This window comes from Tupaia chinensis, unplaced genomic scaffold (genome assembly GCF_000334495.1).
Source record: "Tupaia chinensis unplaced genomic scaffold, TupChi_1.0 Scaffold000081_1, whole genome shotgun sequence".
Taxonomy (NCBI): Eukaryota; Metazoa; Chordata; class Mammalia; order Scandentia; family Tupaiidae; genus Tupaia; species Tupaia belangeri.
Window position 1 is genome coordinate 1,218,370 of NW_006159542.1, and position 17,338 is coordinate 1,235,707.

General features: G+C 42.7%; 1 protein-coding gene across 7 annotated transcripts in view; it reads left to right on the forward strand.

Annotated features, from left to right (window-relative positions):
• The window catches only part of PALM2AKAP2 (PALM2 and AKAP2 fusion), a 403,573-nt gene that overhangs the window by 233,979 nt on the left and 152,256 nt on the right, over positions 1 to 17,338 (forward strand). The gene's annotated exons all lie outside the window — the stretch shown is intronic.

Below are 17,338 nucleotides of genomic sequence, written 5' to 3' on the forward strand. Positions count from 1 at the left end.
GAAAGAAAGCAAAGATTACCTCAATGAAATTAATGAGTGATGGGAAGGTAGCCTGATTGGTCAAAAAGTCAACTAATCTAAATAATGAATACCCAGTGCTGAAAGTTCATTTGCCTATAATTGTGGTTAGCAGAATTTACAAGACATTTGTATAAATTGCAATGATATGTTGGTGTTTTATTGACTAGTCTTGTGAAGACTGACGAGTTTAAGTCTAGGACCACATTGGGCAGAGGAGCATGGATGCTAATAGTAAAAGCTGAAGAATTTAGATTTGCCATCTGAGAATCTGTCCTCATTTTGAGAACTAGTTTTTGAGATGTATTATCAGTATAGCTACAGATGTGACATAGACATTTAAGTGATCAAAAAGACTGGAGTTTGTTTTTTATAAATGCAAATCACATGTTCTTCTAGAAGCAAGTCTTGTTCAAGTCTCATTTCATAACATTAAGACTAAACCAGTCTACTCACCCTTGGGACCAGGCTCATCTAAGTGAAAGTATTATTTTTTCTCTTTCTATAAGTGCCTCTTATATATTTACCTACAGTTATTCCTGTTTCTAAAAGCTACTTCACATACCCTTACAATATCAACTGTTCCTGCCTTTTGTCCTGGGAAAACAAATACTCTGTTAGGACATTAATTACAATAAAACCTGAATCACTGACACACCCCAAGGGGAGCATCAGTAGAAATCACTCGATAATTTGGGTTTCTTCTACGTTGCACTTTTTGTAATACAGTTTATTTAAATGCTTAGAAAACTTTTTAAAAGGGGGCTTAGGGCCAGCAGGGAGGTGTGGAGGTTAAGGTGGCTGGATCCCCCATGGCAGGCTGTTCAGTTCGACTCTCAGACCCAGCATCTTGAAGTTCAACACACTGGGCACATGTGTTGCATGCCAAAATGTACCAAGAGGAGAATGAAGGAGAAGGGATTTCGGTGTGAAAATCTTTCCCGCAGGTGGAGGGAGTGCTTTCTCACTTTCTCTCTCTGTCTGTCTTTGGTAAGTGTAAGCTCCCCAAAGCAAACTAAAAAAATGGGAGGGGATATAATTTTTTTTGCAATATCATAATTATCTAACTAGTTTTCTCTACTATATGTACCATTTTAATATCATATCTCAATGTAAAATGAGCGAGTCATATTTCTAAAAATATACATGACTCAGGAATGAATTCATTCATAAACTTCTGTCATTCTGAGGAACATTGAACAAAGAGCATTTATATTGAAAACCCCCTCTGCGTGCAGTGATGTAGGTAGGGGCATCGTACACATCTGCTGAACGATGTGAAATTACTCAGTGAGGTAGGCTGAGTTGTAAAACACCACCCCTTCCCTTTCCAAAAAGAGAGAGAGAGAGAGAGAGATCTGTCCAGATGCAAACCTCGGGGATTTAGTAACATGATCTTGTTTGGAAGAAGGGTCTTTGCAGATGTCATTAAGAATTTTGAGATAAGCCTGTGGATCAGCCATGTGGACCCTAAATCCAGTGACACGTATCCTTATAAGAGACAGAAGAGAGGGAAGCACAAATATGCAGAGAAGGAGACGGAGGTGCAGATTTCATTTGTGCGGCCCGAAGCCAGAAAACACATGGGACCACCAGTGGCTGGAAGAGGCGAGAAAGAAGACTTTTTTCTAGAGCCTTTGGAGGGGGTACAGCCCTGTCGACACCTTGATTTTGCACTTTCAGACTCCAGAATTGTGAAGAAATACAAGTCTGCTGTTTTAAGCCACTGAGTGTGGCCATGTGTTATGGCAGCTCCAGGAAACGAGTACACTGGCAGAAAGCAACAGCGAGCATAAAGACTCCCAGGCTTCTTCAAGATTCAGTCAGAAGATCTGGATTTGAAAAGCTCTCTAGTAATTTTTCTGTAGGGTACATATGCTCCCCAGAGAGAGAGACAGAGGGAAAGTGAGAAGGCACCCCCCAGGAAGGATGGCTACGCCATAATCCCTTCTCCTCCAGTCTCTTCTCAGGATTTTGGACAGGAATGCACAAGTGCCTGGTTTGTTGTTCAAGCCACTGGATCTGAGCCTCGAACCATACAGTCAGCCATGTGGGATCCAGCCACCATGCCACTGGCTAGCCCAGTATTAATATTTTTAATAAATGCCCCAGGCGACTTTTATCATCACCTCTGGGAATGTTGCCTTCTCATGGATGCCACTAATGCAGTGGGCTCGGGGGAAGGGGGGGTCACATGAGCCCCATCTCTGTTCTTGGCTTTCTAGTTGTCCAATTGATCTGACATGATTCCTGGACTTACCTGTTCAACATCCTTCAAATTCCTTCCTTTCAGGCACTGAGTAAGACTCAGACTTCTTCTTTCCACTTTCCTTACTCTCATCCTTTCTTGAGAGAGAGAGAGAAAGACAGCATCCCCCCACAGGGTCTTGATGCTACAATCTGCCTCCAGCCTTTGGCCAACCCGGGATCGTGGGGAAGTGTGTGCCTAGTATACTCAGGGAGGTCTCTTGACTTGAACTAGGAACTTTCTCATGTGGGATTGCCTTGCAGAGAATTGTGTTTTACTTGTGCATCACTGTCTGGCTCTTGTTCTCTGTCTTTTGATTATTACCATCCTAATGAGTGTAAAGTAGTATCTCATGACTTTTTAAAATTAATTACTTACTTAGTTTGTTTAGAAAGAGAGGAAGACCGGTACCCCGACAAGATCTGACCATGCTGCAACCCATCTCCTGGTCTCCCAGCTAGTTGGGATCACAGAAATGCCCATGGACATGCTCACATGGCATGTCCTGAGGTCAGGTCAGGACCTGAGCCCCAGGTCTCCCAAAAGGCTCCAGTATAGAACAGGGGCATCGTACTACCTGTGCCACTGAGGGCAGGCTTCATTGTGATTTTGATTTGCATTTCCCTGATGGCTAAAAGCATTGAGTATCTTTTTTTTTTTTTTTTTTGGAGAGATTTTCACTGTAGGGCGCGTGCGCTCACTAGACAGACAGAGAGAGACATAGAGACAGAAAGCGAGAAATCACCCCCCAGGGGGGATGGTCACGCCGCAATCCCTTCTCCTCCATTCTCCTCTCGGGATCTTGGGCACACACACACATGCACCCAGCGTGAGTTTTAAGCCACCGGGTCCGGGACACGAACCGCGGTCGACTACGTGGGAGTCCAGCGACATAGCCATTACGCTAACTGCTGGTTCCCAGTATCTTTTCATCTGTTAATTGGTGCCTCCTATGCAGTTCATCTATAATTATTTTATTTCCTTCCTGTATCTGCCATAGTTTGCTGAGTTATTACATTGGAGCACTTGTTCATTGCAGGTGCTCAGCAAATGTTTTCTGAGAGAGCCTCGTCTTGACTATGGTAGGAGGGGGTGCCCAATCCACCTTTCTCTCTTAGGAGCACTGCCCTTTCTACTGTACAGCTCTCTGAGGGCAAGGAATGGGGGCTAGAGAAAGGTCCTCACCAATTTATTTTCTATTTCATTTCTTTATCTCTTTTATAAAAAAAGATTTCTTTAATTTTATTTATTATCACCATTATTATTTTAATTTGCTGTACAGTACACACACTCACTGGAGAGAGACACAGAGAGAGTGAGAAAGCAAGCCATCAGGGTACCGGATGCAAACTGTGGTTAGCTATATGGGAATCCAGTGCCCCCCAACTGCCACACCACCTGCTAACCCCTCTTTCTTTCATGTCTCAGTTTTTGCTTTTTTCATTCAGTCATCTTTATTAGCCTATCAGTGTTATATTTTTTATTGTGGTAAAATTAATACAACAGGGGGCCCGGCAGTTGGTGGAATGGCTATGTTGCTGGACTCCCATGTAGCCAACCGCGGTTCGAGTCCTGGACCCGGTGGCTTAAATTCATGCTGGGCACATGTGTGTGCGTGCCCAAGATCCCAAGAGGAGAATGAAGGAGAAGGGATTGCAGTATGGCCATCCCCCCCCGGGGGGGTGTGATTTCTCACTTTCTGTCTCTCTGTCTCTCTGGCAAGTGCTTGCGCCCTATAGCAAAAACCTATCCAAAAAGAATTAAATAAATAAAATTAAAATTAAAAAAATAAAAAATAAACAAAAACAAATAAATAAACACAGCAGGGCCAGCAGGTGGTGTGGAGGTTAAGACAGCTGGATCCCACATGGCCGACTGCACAGTTCAAAGTCCTGGATGGGCAACTTGGAAAACCTGCTGGGAGCCTGTACATGTATGCACAGAATCCCGAGAGTAGACTGGAAGAGAAGGGATTGTGGCATGGTCACCCCCCATGCGAAGGTGATTTCTCACTTTCTCTTCTTTTCTCTGTCTTCCTCTCTCCAGTAAGCAGATGTGCCCTGTAGCAAAAACTAAAAATAAATAAATATATAAAGCATAACATAAAATTTAGCATCTTAACCATTTTTTACATGTAAAGTTTATTAAGTGCATTCATATTGTTTTGCATACTCCACCATCAATCCATTGCTATAACTTTTCATCTCCAACTGAAACTCTATTATTTAAACACAAGTTCCCACTCTCCTTCCCACAGCTTCTATATTTTATAATATTTTCTTCTTGGACCAGTCCCATAGCCTAGTAGTTAAGGGAGCTGGATCCCACATGGATGACCATGGTTCGAGTCTCAGCCATAGTGGCTTAAAAAACACAAGGGCTGTGTGTGTTGGGGGGGGGTGTCCAAAATCCCAACAGGATGGAGAAAGGATTCTGACATGACCACACCCCTACTGAGGAGTGCTTTCTTCCTCTTCCCCTTTCTCTCTCTCTGTCTCTCTGCCTCTTTATTGCCAGAGGGTACATGTGTTTGCCAGAAGGAGGGAGGAAGAAGAAGAAAGCCCCCCTCAATAGGGCGTGGTTGCAATCCCTTCTCCTCCATTTCTCTCTTGTCAGGATTTCGGGCACGTACACACAGGCACCCAGTATGTTTTTCAAGCTGCAGGGGCCAGTACTTGAACTGTGTTTGGCCACTCAGAATCTGGCTCCCCCTAAACTACTCAGCTACATGATTGGCCTTCAAAGGGACTTTTAATGCATTATCTGAGAATAAAAAGCCAGTACAGTAGTTAAACCCCAAACCAGCATTTTAATATCCTGTGATCAAGGCAAGCTAAAAAAGGCAATCACATTGCTGGACTCCCATGTAGTTGACCCCAGTTCTAGTCCCAGACCTGGCTATTTAAAACTCACCCTCAGGGTATGTGTGTGCGTGCCCAAAATCCTGAGAAGAGAATGGAGGAGAAGGGATTGCTGCATAGCCATCCCCCCCGCCCCCAGGGGTGATTTATCACTTTCTGTCTCTCTGGCAAGTGCACGTACACAACATCTCTCTTAAAAAAAAAAAAATAAAGTAGTGTTCTGGATTAAAGTAAGAAGCTACTACATGCTAGATTTTTAAAGAAATTGCTGGTCACAGAACTTCCTTTCTTCTGAGGAGCAAACCGCCCAGAGCCAGCATACTGAAAGCTTCTTGGCCTCAATCAGCTGGTGCCTTGCTACAAGTCCCAAATTGCACCTGCTTAGCTCTGCATTGTCTCCTTGAATTTTATCTGATGATTGAACAAAAAGGACATCAAATAATCCATGTTAAAGAAACACCTCTAAAGTTGAAATTTTGTCACAAAACTACATCAAAAAAAAAAATCCATGTTAAAGAAATATTGGGTCGTCGGAAAAGTCATGGTGCATTTTTGCATAGAAGAACATAGACAGATGTCATGACTTTTCCTATGAACCAGTACCTCTAGGGTTGAAATTTTGTAACTTCACTGCCATTTTAATCAAATACTCCAACTAAACCCAAAACCCAACTTTACCTTGCCCCCTCATCCTATGTATGCTAAGACTAAAAACTAAGCGTTTGCAAAAAAGGATCACAGAAAATTCTAGTACACCAGCATTTTTCTCAGAAAGGAGCCTTGCATTCTTATTTACATATTGATATTTCTCACTTACGCTTCGGCAAAGACAAGGTTGATACTCTTTAGGCAAGTTAGAGATTTTAGCTATAAAGCCATTTAAAAGGGATGCTTTTCCTACTCAAGGCCATGAGAAAGCCACATGGGGTGGGGGGGAGAAGAAAAGAAGGATGTTGCTACTTTTTTTGTAAAACTTCTTGCTGGGAAAAGAGTTGTTTTAGAAGGGCAGATGTTCCCAATTACAAAAAGGGAAAGCATTTAGACTCTTCCGGTGTTGAATAGAGGCCACAGGTTACAACTTTCTTTGGCCTCGGCTTTTCAAAAGTCATTCTGTGAGGGCCTTTTGTTGCCGGGGTGTCGAGTCAGTTGCCCATTATGCTTGATGATGACGACATGGAGAAGGATTGTTTTGTGCTGGGCACTGTGGACAAAAACACACATTTGGGATCAGAAGTCCTTTCCACAGTGTACTGTGTACAAACATAGAGATCACTCTAAATGTGCTTCCTTCCTTGCCAAAGAAAGTCATTCATTGTAGGTTCTCCTTTTTAAGTCCTTGAAACTATTTAGGATAGTGGATCGTTTTTTTAAAAAGTACTGATTTATTTAATTCCATTTGATGTTATTATTTTTTATTTTGACCAGAGAGAAACAGAGAGAGAAAGGGAAAGCAAGAAAACAAGCTGCCAGGTCTGGGGCTCAAATCGTAGTTGACCATGTGGGAATCCAGTGCCCTTAACCACCACACCACCTGCTAGCCCCTAGGGTAGTAGATATTTTTTTTTTTTGAGAGGTTTTTGCTATAGGGCGCGTGCTATAGGGTACATGTGTTTGCCAGAAGGAGGGAGGAAGAAGAAGAAAGCCCCCCTCAATGGGGCGTGGCTGCAATCCCTTCTCCTCCATTTCTCTCTCTTGTCGGGATTTCGGGCACGAGAGAGACAAAGAGACAGAATGTAGGAAATCACCCGCCAAGGGGGATGGTCATGCCGCAATCCCTTCTCCTCTACTCTCCTCTCGGGATCTTAGGCACACACGCACATGCTCCCCGCGTGAGTTTAAGCCACCGGGTCCAGGACGCGAACTGCGGTCGACTACGTGGGAGTCCAGTGACATAGCCATTATGCTAACTGCTGGTCCCGGGTAGTAGATCTTAAAGGGCTTTGGCAGTGATGGGTAAGGAAGTATTCCAGGACTATACGGGACCATTTCACAATACTCCTTGTTCGTTCGTTCGTTCTTTCTTTCTTTCTTTCTTTCTTTCTTTCTTTCTTTCTTTCTTTCTTTCTTTCTTTCTCCCTTTTTTTGAGAATCACTGTTTTGAATTTTCAATAAATACATTATTTTAAAGGAAATGGATCTGAATGGCTCTGTTGTAAACTGTAGTATACTATATCATATTGGTTATTTATTATTGCTATATGTTACTATTTGTCAAGTTAAATGGATATAAAAAAATGAAATCACCACCATCGACAGTTGTCATTGATCTATGTATAAATAAGGAATATTTCTGGCAAATGAAAGATCTTTGATACCACCTTCTTTTCCCTTGTATCCCTCACTGTGTATTCTTGCCAACAATAATTAATAATATCAACGGAGCATTTTCTATGAGCTGAATACTGGACCTTTACATGCACCGTCGCATACAATCCTCAAAACAGCCCTGCTAAGGAGAAACTGTTAATAATCCCATTTTACAGATATGGTGACCGTGGGGTAGTAAAGTTAAGTAACTTACCCAAGATCTCAAAATGAGCAGTGATGGAACCAGTATTTTTAGTATTTTTGTTTGTTTGTTTGGTTTTTGCTCTTGCCAGAGTGACAGGAAGCGAGAAATCACCCCCCAGGGGGATGACCACATCGCAATCCCTTCTCCATTCTCTTCTCAGAATTTTGGGCACGTGCACACCACCCCCCCCCACCCGTTTTAAGCTGCTGAGTCCAGGACTCACACCATGGTCAACTACATGGAAGTCCAGCAACGTAACCATTTTGGCATCTGCTGGTCCCTAGGATTATCTGGGGTGTTTTTGTTTATTTGTTTGTTTGTTTGTTTTAGTTTAGCCATTCTAGTTATATGGTAATGGTACCTCACTGGATTTTTTAAGTTTACATTTCCGTAATTACTAATGATGTTGAGAATTATTTCATGAGCTTATTGACCAGGACTTGAACCATGGTTGGCCATGTAGGAGTTCAGTGACGTAACCATTACACCATCTGCTGGTCCCAGGGGTCAGGTTTTAAACCCAGGTAGAAAGACACTTTGTAACCTCTCTATTTGGGTATTAAGGAATTCAAATTCATTATCTTGTTAGTTATTTGAGGATGGGGCAAAAGTAATTTAGCCAGTTAAAACACTGGATGCCTAGATAAATTTGAATTTTAAATAAACAATGAATAATTGTCTGGTATAAGTCTGTCCCACATATTGCAGGCATATACTGAGAAATTATTGTTTTCCTAAAATTTAATTTAGCCTGAGTGTCTTGGGTTTTTATCAGTCAAGTCTTGCAGCTTTATGCAGGAGGTGCATTGCGAAGGACGTGAAGGAAACTGCTTAATGCATTGGATTACTGTGGTTTGGGATTACTTGTAGGTTTGGATTTTTTGGGTTATGCCATGACTTTTTTAGAATTTCAGGGATGATAATATGTTATGTTAGATATTAAACTAGACAGATTCGTAGTTTCAAGAAACAATGTATCAATCACCTATTAACAGACTTCTGAAACATGTTTTTCCCTTAGGAATCAAGGCATCTAAACCTGACTCATGGCAAAATGTACCCTTCACTGGCTTCTCATAAAGTGAACTTATGCAAAATTCTGCCCGCTGTTTGTTTGCTTTTTCTCTTGAACAGAAAAAGCCCTTTTCTTTTTTTTTATTTTTAAGAGTTATTTTTTAATTTTATTTATTCATTCATTTATCTTATGTTGACCAGAGAGAGAGAGAGAAAGTGAGAAAGCAAGCCACCAGGTCTGGGACTTGAACCGTAGCCTGCCATATGGGAGTGTCCAGTGCCTTAACCACCATGTTACCTGCTGGTCCCAGAAAAAAACCTTTTCAAGCCAGCTGGTGGTATGATGGTTAAGGCGTCAGGATCCCACATGGCTCACTGCTCTGTTCAAGTCTCAAACCTGGTGGCTTGAGTGCCCAAAATCTTGAGGAGTGAATGGAGGAGACTGAGGTGTGACCATGCCCCACAGGGAATGCTTTCTCACTTTCACCCCCTCTTTGTCTTTCTCTAGCGAACACACACACCTTCTGGAAACAATTTTTTTTTAATAAATAAATAAAGGCCCTCCCTTTTCCTCTTCCTCAATCTGAGTGTATCACGACTCCTCTGAAGCTTATTCTTGGCTCTTCATTTTAGCTGGCCTGATTCCATTTTCTGCAGATAGCTTCATCATCCCTATTTTTAAAATGTTGATGAAATACTCTAGTGCTTTTACCAATCCTATTCATGGGTAAAAAGCCCCTCTCTGGGTGGTCACCCCCTAAAATAGATGACACTGGCATGGCTGTTCCCAACAAAGGTTCTGCACATCCACAAGCCTTTCCTGACTGGCATCAGTGTGCTTCTTTAGATGCACACCTCAGGCGTTCCAGCAGAGGGAGTGACTAATGATGATAAAGCTCCAGAAATTTCTCTCCTCTGTCTAGTACATCAGAGCCCAGGAGCAGATAAACCTGTTTTGTTTTTTGTTTTGTTTTAAATGAACTGCCACAATCCAGCTGGTTTTGAAACAAGGCTCACTTGCAGACCCTGTACCAAAGTCAGTGACTCCCGACAGAACTGAACTAAACAAACGACACAGAACCCATCAACAGAAACCACTGGTCATTAGACAGATGGGAAGGTAGTCGATCTCGTTCCCATTAGGCAGGAAACTGGTTTGCTTCTCTAGTTCATGTCTGAGTAAATTGTCATTAATATGCCTGAGTACTCAGAATTAGCACAAATTATTTCTGAAATCCCAAGTAAAACTCATAGGCCTTGTCCTGAAACAACTAAGGTGTCACAGTGGTCTCATAAGTCTGGAGCCTAATTCTCAGGAACATCTGTTGGATCCATAGAGGAATGACCTTGCATCATTGTGTACATGCTTACGATGGTTTTAGTGCGTATCTAGTGCTTCTATTTTTTTTTTTTTTTTTTTTTGGGGAGGGTTTCGCTACAGGGCACGTGCGCTCACGAGACAGACAGAGAGAGACAGAGAGACAGAAAGCGAGAAATCAGCCCCCAGGGGGGATGGTCACGCCACAATCCCTTCTCCTCCATTCTCCTCTCGGGATCTTGGGCACGCACGCACACGTGCCCGGCATGAGTTTTAAGCCACCGAGTCCGGGATGCGAACGGTGGTCGACTACGTGGGAGTCCAGAGACATAGCCATTACGCTAACTGCTGGTTCCCTAGTGCTTCTATCTTAATAAATTATGATGCCTTTCTTATTTCTTTTACCCATTCCCCAGTGGCTTTCCTCCTGCTTTGTTGTTGTTGTTATAATGAAAACTTATAGTTAAAAATATACTTGGTCAGGGACAAGCGGGTGGCATGGTAGCTAAGGTGTTGGACACTCCCACATGGCTGACCACGGTTAGAATCCCAGACCTGGTGGTTTGCTTTCTCACTTTCTCTCTCTGTCTCTCTCTGGTCAAATTAAAATAAATGAATAAATAAATAAAATAAAATAAATAAATCTTTAAAAATATATACATATACTTAGTGGGGGTCAGCAGGTAGCATAGTGGTTAAGGTGCTGGACTTGCACATGGCTGACCATAGTTCAAGTCTCAGACCTGGTGGTTTTAAAATCATGCCAGGCGTATGTGCGTGCATGTCCAAAATCCCAAGGGGAAAAAGGAGGAAAAGGGATTGCAGCTGGCCATCCCCTGTCGGGGGTGGGGGGTGGTTTCTCACTTTTCCTCTCACTGTCTCTCTGTCTCTCTCTGGCAAGTATACACATCTTATGGCAAAAACCTTAGAAAACATACACTTGGCAGAGCTATTGCCTCAGTTTAGCAGGTTAAGTGCTGTGTATGGAAAGACAGATATCACAGGACTGAATACTGTGGTTTCAATCCCAGGCCCATCAGTCTGAGGAACATTCTGGGTGCCTGTGCACTCATGTTGGATGGGGGCCAGCAGATGGCATGACAGTTATGTCACTGGGCTCCCACGTAGTCGACCACAGTTCGAGTCTTGGACTCGGCAACCTAAAACTCACCCTAGGCACGTGTGCATGCTTGCCTAAGATCCTAGGAGGAGAATGGAGGAGAAGGGATTGCAGCATGGCCATCCCTCCTGGGGGGTGATTTTTCACTTTCTGTCTCTCTGTATCTCTCTGCCTCTCTCTCTCTCTCTGTCTCTCTGGTGAGCACATGTGCTCTACAGCAAAAATCTCTCTTCTTTTTTGGAGAGGTTTTCGCTATAGGGTGTGTGCACTCACAAGAAAGACAGAGAGAGACAGAGAGATAGAAAGTGAGAAATCACCCCCCGGGGGGATGGCCATGCCACAATCCCTTCTCCTCCATTCTCTTCTCCTCTCGGGATCTTGAGCACGCACACACACGCGCCTGGCGTGAATTTAAGTCACCAGGTCCGGGACCCGAACCGCGGTCGACTATGTGGGAGTCCAGCGACATAGCCATTACACTAACTGCTGGTCCCAACAAAAATCTCTCTTAAAGAAAAAACCCGATGGGATGGAGAAATGGAGCAAGGGGATTGCAGTGTAACCAGATCCCATTGGGAGGTGCTTTCTCTCTCTTTCTCACTCTCTGAGAAGTGCACACACCCAGTGATGATTTTAAAAAACCCCTGTACCCCCAAAGATTATATATAAACCCCAGTTAAAATAAAACTTATTTTCACAAATACACTTGATAAAAATCATGACATACATGTAATTGTATGTAACAGAAAGAACATATGCTCAGACAAGATGATTGAGTCATTGGCCAGAAGAACAGGATGAAAACACGAATTGATCGCTCTACCAATGGCTAGGGCATTTAAAAAATTACTTATGGAGACCAATAGGTGGTGTGGTGATTAAGGTGCTGATCACTCCCACATGGCCCACCACAGTTCGAGTCCTGGACTTGGCGGCTTACTTTCTCACTTCCCCACCCTCTCTGTCTTTCTCTGGTCAAATTAAAATAAATGAATGAATAAATAAAATAAAATAAATAATTTTTAAAATTATTTATTTAGGGCCCAACAGTTGGTAGTTTAAGCACTGGATTCTATGTGACCAACTCCATGGTTTGAGTTCCGACTTGATGGCTTGAAAAACCTGGTGGCCGGATATGTATGCATGCCCAAAATCCTGAGAGGAGAAGGGATTGTAGTATGACCATCTTCCCTGGGGCATAGTTTCTCACTTCCTCTGTCTTTGTTTCTCTCCTGCAAGCATACTCATCCTATGGCAAAAATCTCTTAAAAAACACACGATTATTTATTAATTTCTCCCATGAATTAGAGATAAAGATACATACCCTAGCAGGGACACGATGTCTCCATCCACCCCTCATCTCAGCCAGCCCCAGATCATAAATATGCTTGTGCCTGGAAGACTCGGGGAAGTCTCTGAGCACAACCCGGGAAACTTACTGTGTCGGTCAGCCTAGCAGAATGTCGTATTTTATCCCTGGGCCACCAGTGGCCCCATGATCTGGGCTGTTTTGAAGTCCCTGGAGTTTATTCCATTGCAACAATTTCTTCTTCCTCAGAAATGAGCCAGTGGTGATGTGACATTTATTTTAGTTTTTTTTGGTCAGTTGCTGAAAAGAAAATGGTATCGGTAACTGCAACCCTCACTCCCTCTCCCAAAGGGACCTGGGTTAGAGGAGAAGATATCGGATCCATCATCATACTTCCACATGCTCACAGATTGTGAGTTTTGATGTCTGATACATAGTTTCCTAGTGGATTTCAGCTTAATGGAGTGAATAATGAGAATAATGGCTAAAACGCATTGGGAACCAGCAGTTAGCGTAATGGCTATGTCGCTGGATTCTCACATAGTCGACCGCGGTTCACGTCCCGGACCTGGTGGCTTAAAACTCACGCCGGGCGCATGTGCGTGCATGCCCAAGATCCCGAGAGGAAAATGGAGAAGGGATTGCAGTGTGACCATCCCCCCTGGGGGGTGATTTCTCGCTTTCTGTCTCTCTGTCTCTCTCTGTCTGTCTGGTGAATGCACGCGCCCTATAGCAAAAAGCTCTAAAAAAAAAAAAAAAGAATAATAGCTAAAACGCATTGAGAACTTCCCATGTGCCAGGCATTGCTCTGGGAGCTTAGGGTAGGTGGTGTGTTATTAATATTTCATTCCTAACATAACCTTAGTAGGCAGATACTATGAATCTAAAGAAAATAAGGTACAGAGGAACTTGTCTAAGGTCACACAGTCAAGAAGTGCCAGAAGGCAAGCCTAGCCTAGGTAGCACTTATTTCTTTTCTTTTTTAAAGAAATAGATTTTTGCTATAGGGCTTATGTGCTCCCTGAAGAGACAGACAGAAAGGCAGAAATCACTCACTGGGGGATGTCCATGCTGCAATCCCTTCTCCTCCATTCTCCTCTCGGGATCTTGGGCATGCACACACACATGCCCAACGTGTGTTTCAAGTCACTGGGTCCAGAACTTGAACTGTGGTTGGCCATGTGGGAGTCCAACAACATAACCATTATGCCACCTGCTGGTCCCAGTAGCACTTGCTCTTAATGACTAACTCGAATTGCTTCACCCTTTAGAAGAAAATGATGATGTTTACATGCAGACTTATCAGTAAGTTTTCCTTCCTTCACAATCTGAGCAGTAAGGGAGCTTTTCTGTAGTTCCATTTGCATTCATTCTTCAGATGCAAAGCTGAGTTCTCCTGGTGGGACAAAATTAGGTTTTCAGCCCCGAGAATGGGTTGTTTCACGTGTACTCTCAGGTCTTCATCCTTTCACCATTCTGATTACATTTTCATTATCACTCTACTGCAGTGATTCATGAATATGGTAAAACGACGCTTCTCCAGTAAATACAGCAAGCTGGGTCTGGGTGACAAACAGCAGCGCTTCCTTTGAGTCTGCAGACATTTAGCATACATATTTCCTACCATGTTTATTCCATCTCTATACACAACACACTTGAGCTTGGGGTACTTTCTTCTTGTAGGTTTTCCTAAGGTATCTGCATTTCTATGTTAGGCTACAAATAATAATACAGTATTTGTGTGTTTAGGTGAAAACAAAATTAGCGAATGTTGTGTCACATGCTCATACATGTGGCATGTCCTGTTGAAGCAGTTCAAATTTGGGGAGTGATTTTTTTCAGACAAATATTACTAAATCCTCTTGAAATGGAAAAGACAAAACCTTATTTAAGTTCATAAGCAGACAAAGATTTATTCATGAAGAATTATTGGATTGTTGGAAAAGTCATGATGTCTTTTCCTATGCAAAGATGCATTATGGCTTTTCAGATGACCCAATATTATTTTTAATCCTAACTGTTTGGGGCATGACAACAGGAGGAGTGTGAGTTTGAGGCCAGTTTGGACAACACAGTGAGACCCTGTCTATTTAAAAAAAAAAAAAAAAGGCCTGGCTCTGTGTCCTGGTAGTTAAAGGAGATGGATTCCGCATGGATGGCTGACTGTGTGATTCAAATCTTGGAGCTGTCCTCCTGGTTCATGCGCATACCCAAATCCCAATAGGAGGGAGAGATGGAGGAGAAGGGATTGCCACTCTTAGGGGTGGGAGGTGCTTTCTCCTCTCCCTTTCTCTCTGTCTCTAAAGAGCACATGCATGCACTAACATTAGGGAGAAAATAATTATTATTTGTATTTTTCTTTTTTGTTTTATTTTCATTTTCAAGAGGTCATGTACTTACCAAAGAGAAACAGAAAAAGGGAGAAAGCACCCCTCTAAGGCGTTATTCACACTGCAATCCCTTCTCATCTGTCTCTCTCTTTTTGGGGGGACTTGCGCACACGTACACAAGTGTCTGGAATGTTTTTTAAGCTGCCTGATCTAAGACCTGAACTCCATGAACAGCCATGTGGAATGTAGCTCCCTTAACCACCAGGCCACAGACTGGCTCTATTCTTGTTATTGTAGTTCAGAAATGGTCATGTTTACAAAGACAACATGGACAAATCCCAAATATGAAAAAAATTTCCAAGTATATAATAAGTTTATCCCTTGAGTGACATAGGAAAATCCCTCTTAAGAGAAATGACATTGCAAAAGAAGCAAAGAATCTTTTTATGTTTCAAATAAAACTATGCATCCTGCTTCTAAACATCTTTCATAGTATTTGACAGTTCGTTAAAATAAACTTTTCTCCTCCATGTGGATTTTACCCAAATTTATCTTTTTAAAGAATTATTTTATTTAGCTTTATTTATTATTGTAATTTGACCAGAGAAGGACAGAGCGTGAGAGAGGGAAAGTGAGAAAGCAAGCCTCCAGGTCTGGGACTCAAACCATGGTTAGCCATGTGGGAGTCCAGTGCCCTTAACCACCATGCCACCTGCTGGCCCTTTACTCAACTTTCTTATCCTAGAACCATCATGGAACCACTCCTGTTCATTCAGGGGGGATGGTCACGCCGCAATCCCTCCTCCCCTTTCTTCTTTGGTCATTTCTTCCTTACCTTATTTACTTCCTCCCTCCCTTCCTCCCTGTCCCTTCACTTCCTTCATTTCTCATTGACTATGGACAAATAGGTACCCTCATTTGTCCCATTGTGCAGATGGAGACGTCTCTACCAAGGTGACAAATCTGGAGGAGTGGAGTCAGGATCTAATCCTATGTCTGGAATCTGCCAGATCCCACAATATATTGTTTCCCAGACAAACATTTTTATTTTTTTTTTTGAGAGTTTTTTGCTATAGGGTGCGCGCGCTCGCCAGAAAGACAGAGATAGAGAGACAGAAAGCGAGAAATCACCCCCCAGGGGGGATGGCCATGCCTCAATCCCTTCTCCTCCATTCTCCTCTTGGGATCTTCGGCACACACGCACACGCACCCAGTGTGAGTTTAAGCTACCAGATCCGGGACTTGAACTGCGGTCTACTACATGGGAGTCCAATGACATAGCCATTACACTAACTGCTGGTCCCAAATGGATTTTTTTTTTATAATTGGGAAAATATTTTAATAAAATGTAATAATAGGAAAATAGCTATGGTACTCTAGGAAAAGGAATTAGTCAAAAACAAAACAAAACAAAACAATCTAGTCTAAGATCAGTTTGGCTAATTGGACAAGACATACCAAAGTGATGGGCTGGCACTGATCAATGATGATAACAAAGAGCCAAAACCTACTGAGAATCTAAAAAGTAGGTTGTATGTCCCTTATATGCATTAATTTAGCCATTGTATGCCATAAACCCGTGATGCAGGTCGTGCATAATTGTCCCCATTTTGAAGTCCAGGAAGTTGAGGCACAGGAAGGTAGAGTCACCAGTGGAGCCATCAGCAAAGGTACAAGGGTTCTGTGTCCAGAACATGTCCCCTGACCTGGATGCCAGGGACCTTCTTGCCTGTGCTCTTCTGCCTACAGGTTTCTGGGGAAATTCTGAGCCAGTTCACATCACAACCAACCGTTCACTTAGAATTCAGATGCAGAGCAAAGAAAGCCCATAGAGTCTGCTTCCCGTGGAGGGACTCCATAACTGTCAACCCACACATTCTTTGTCCAAGTGACATGTCTGAACATAGCTGTGAGTTAAAGGGGAAAGAATATTACAGATAATTGAAGAGAAAAATGAAAGGCTAATTGAATTCATCGATGGTTAATGTTGGAAACGTAAGGGTTGGAGTGGTCCTTTCATAGGAAATACTAAATTCTTGGAATTGCCTCGTGGGAAAAATCTAGTTTGTTTAGTGTTTTGACAATAAACAGACTGGCCTTGTGGTTCATAGAGCTGGATCACACATGACTGACTGAGGTTTGAATCCTGGCTCTGGCACTTAGAATAACACTAGGTATGCACACACGCCCAGAATCTTGACAGGATAGAGAAATGGAGGATTGTAGCAAGACCGGCCCATTGATGATTCTTTCTGCCTCCTCCCCCTCTTTTTTTCTCTGGTGACTGCATGGACCCCTTAACAAAGTACAGTTTTGTTTGTTTGTTTGTTTTTTTGGTTTGTTTTGTTTGTTGTCATAGAGCATGTATACTCACTGCAAAGAGACAGAGAGAGGGAAAGTGAGAAATCACCTCATTGGGGGATGGCCACGCTTCAATCCCTTCTCTTTCATTCTCCTCTTAAGATTTTGGGCATGTAAACACACTTGCCCAGTGTGATTTTCAAGCCACCAGGTCCAGGACTTGAATTGTGGTCTGCCATGTGGAAATCCAGCGCATTAACCACCATGCCAACTGTTGGCCACAGTACAGTTTTTTTAAACTAACATT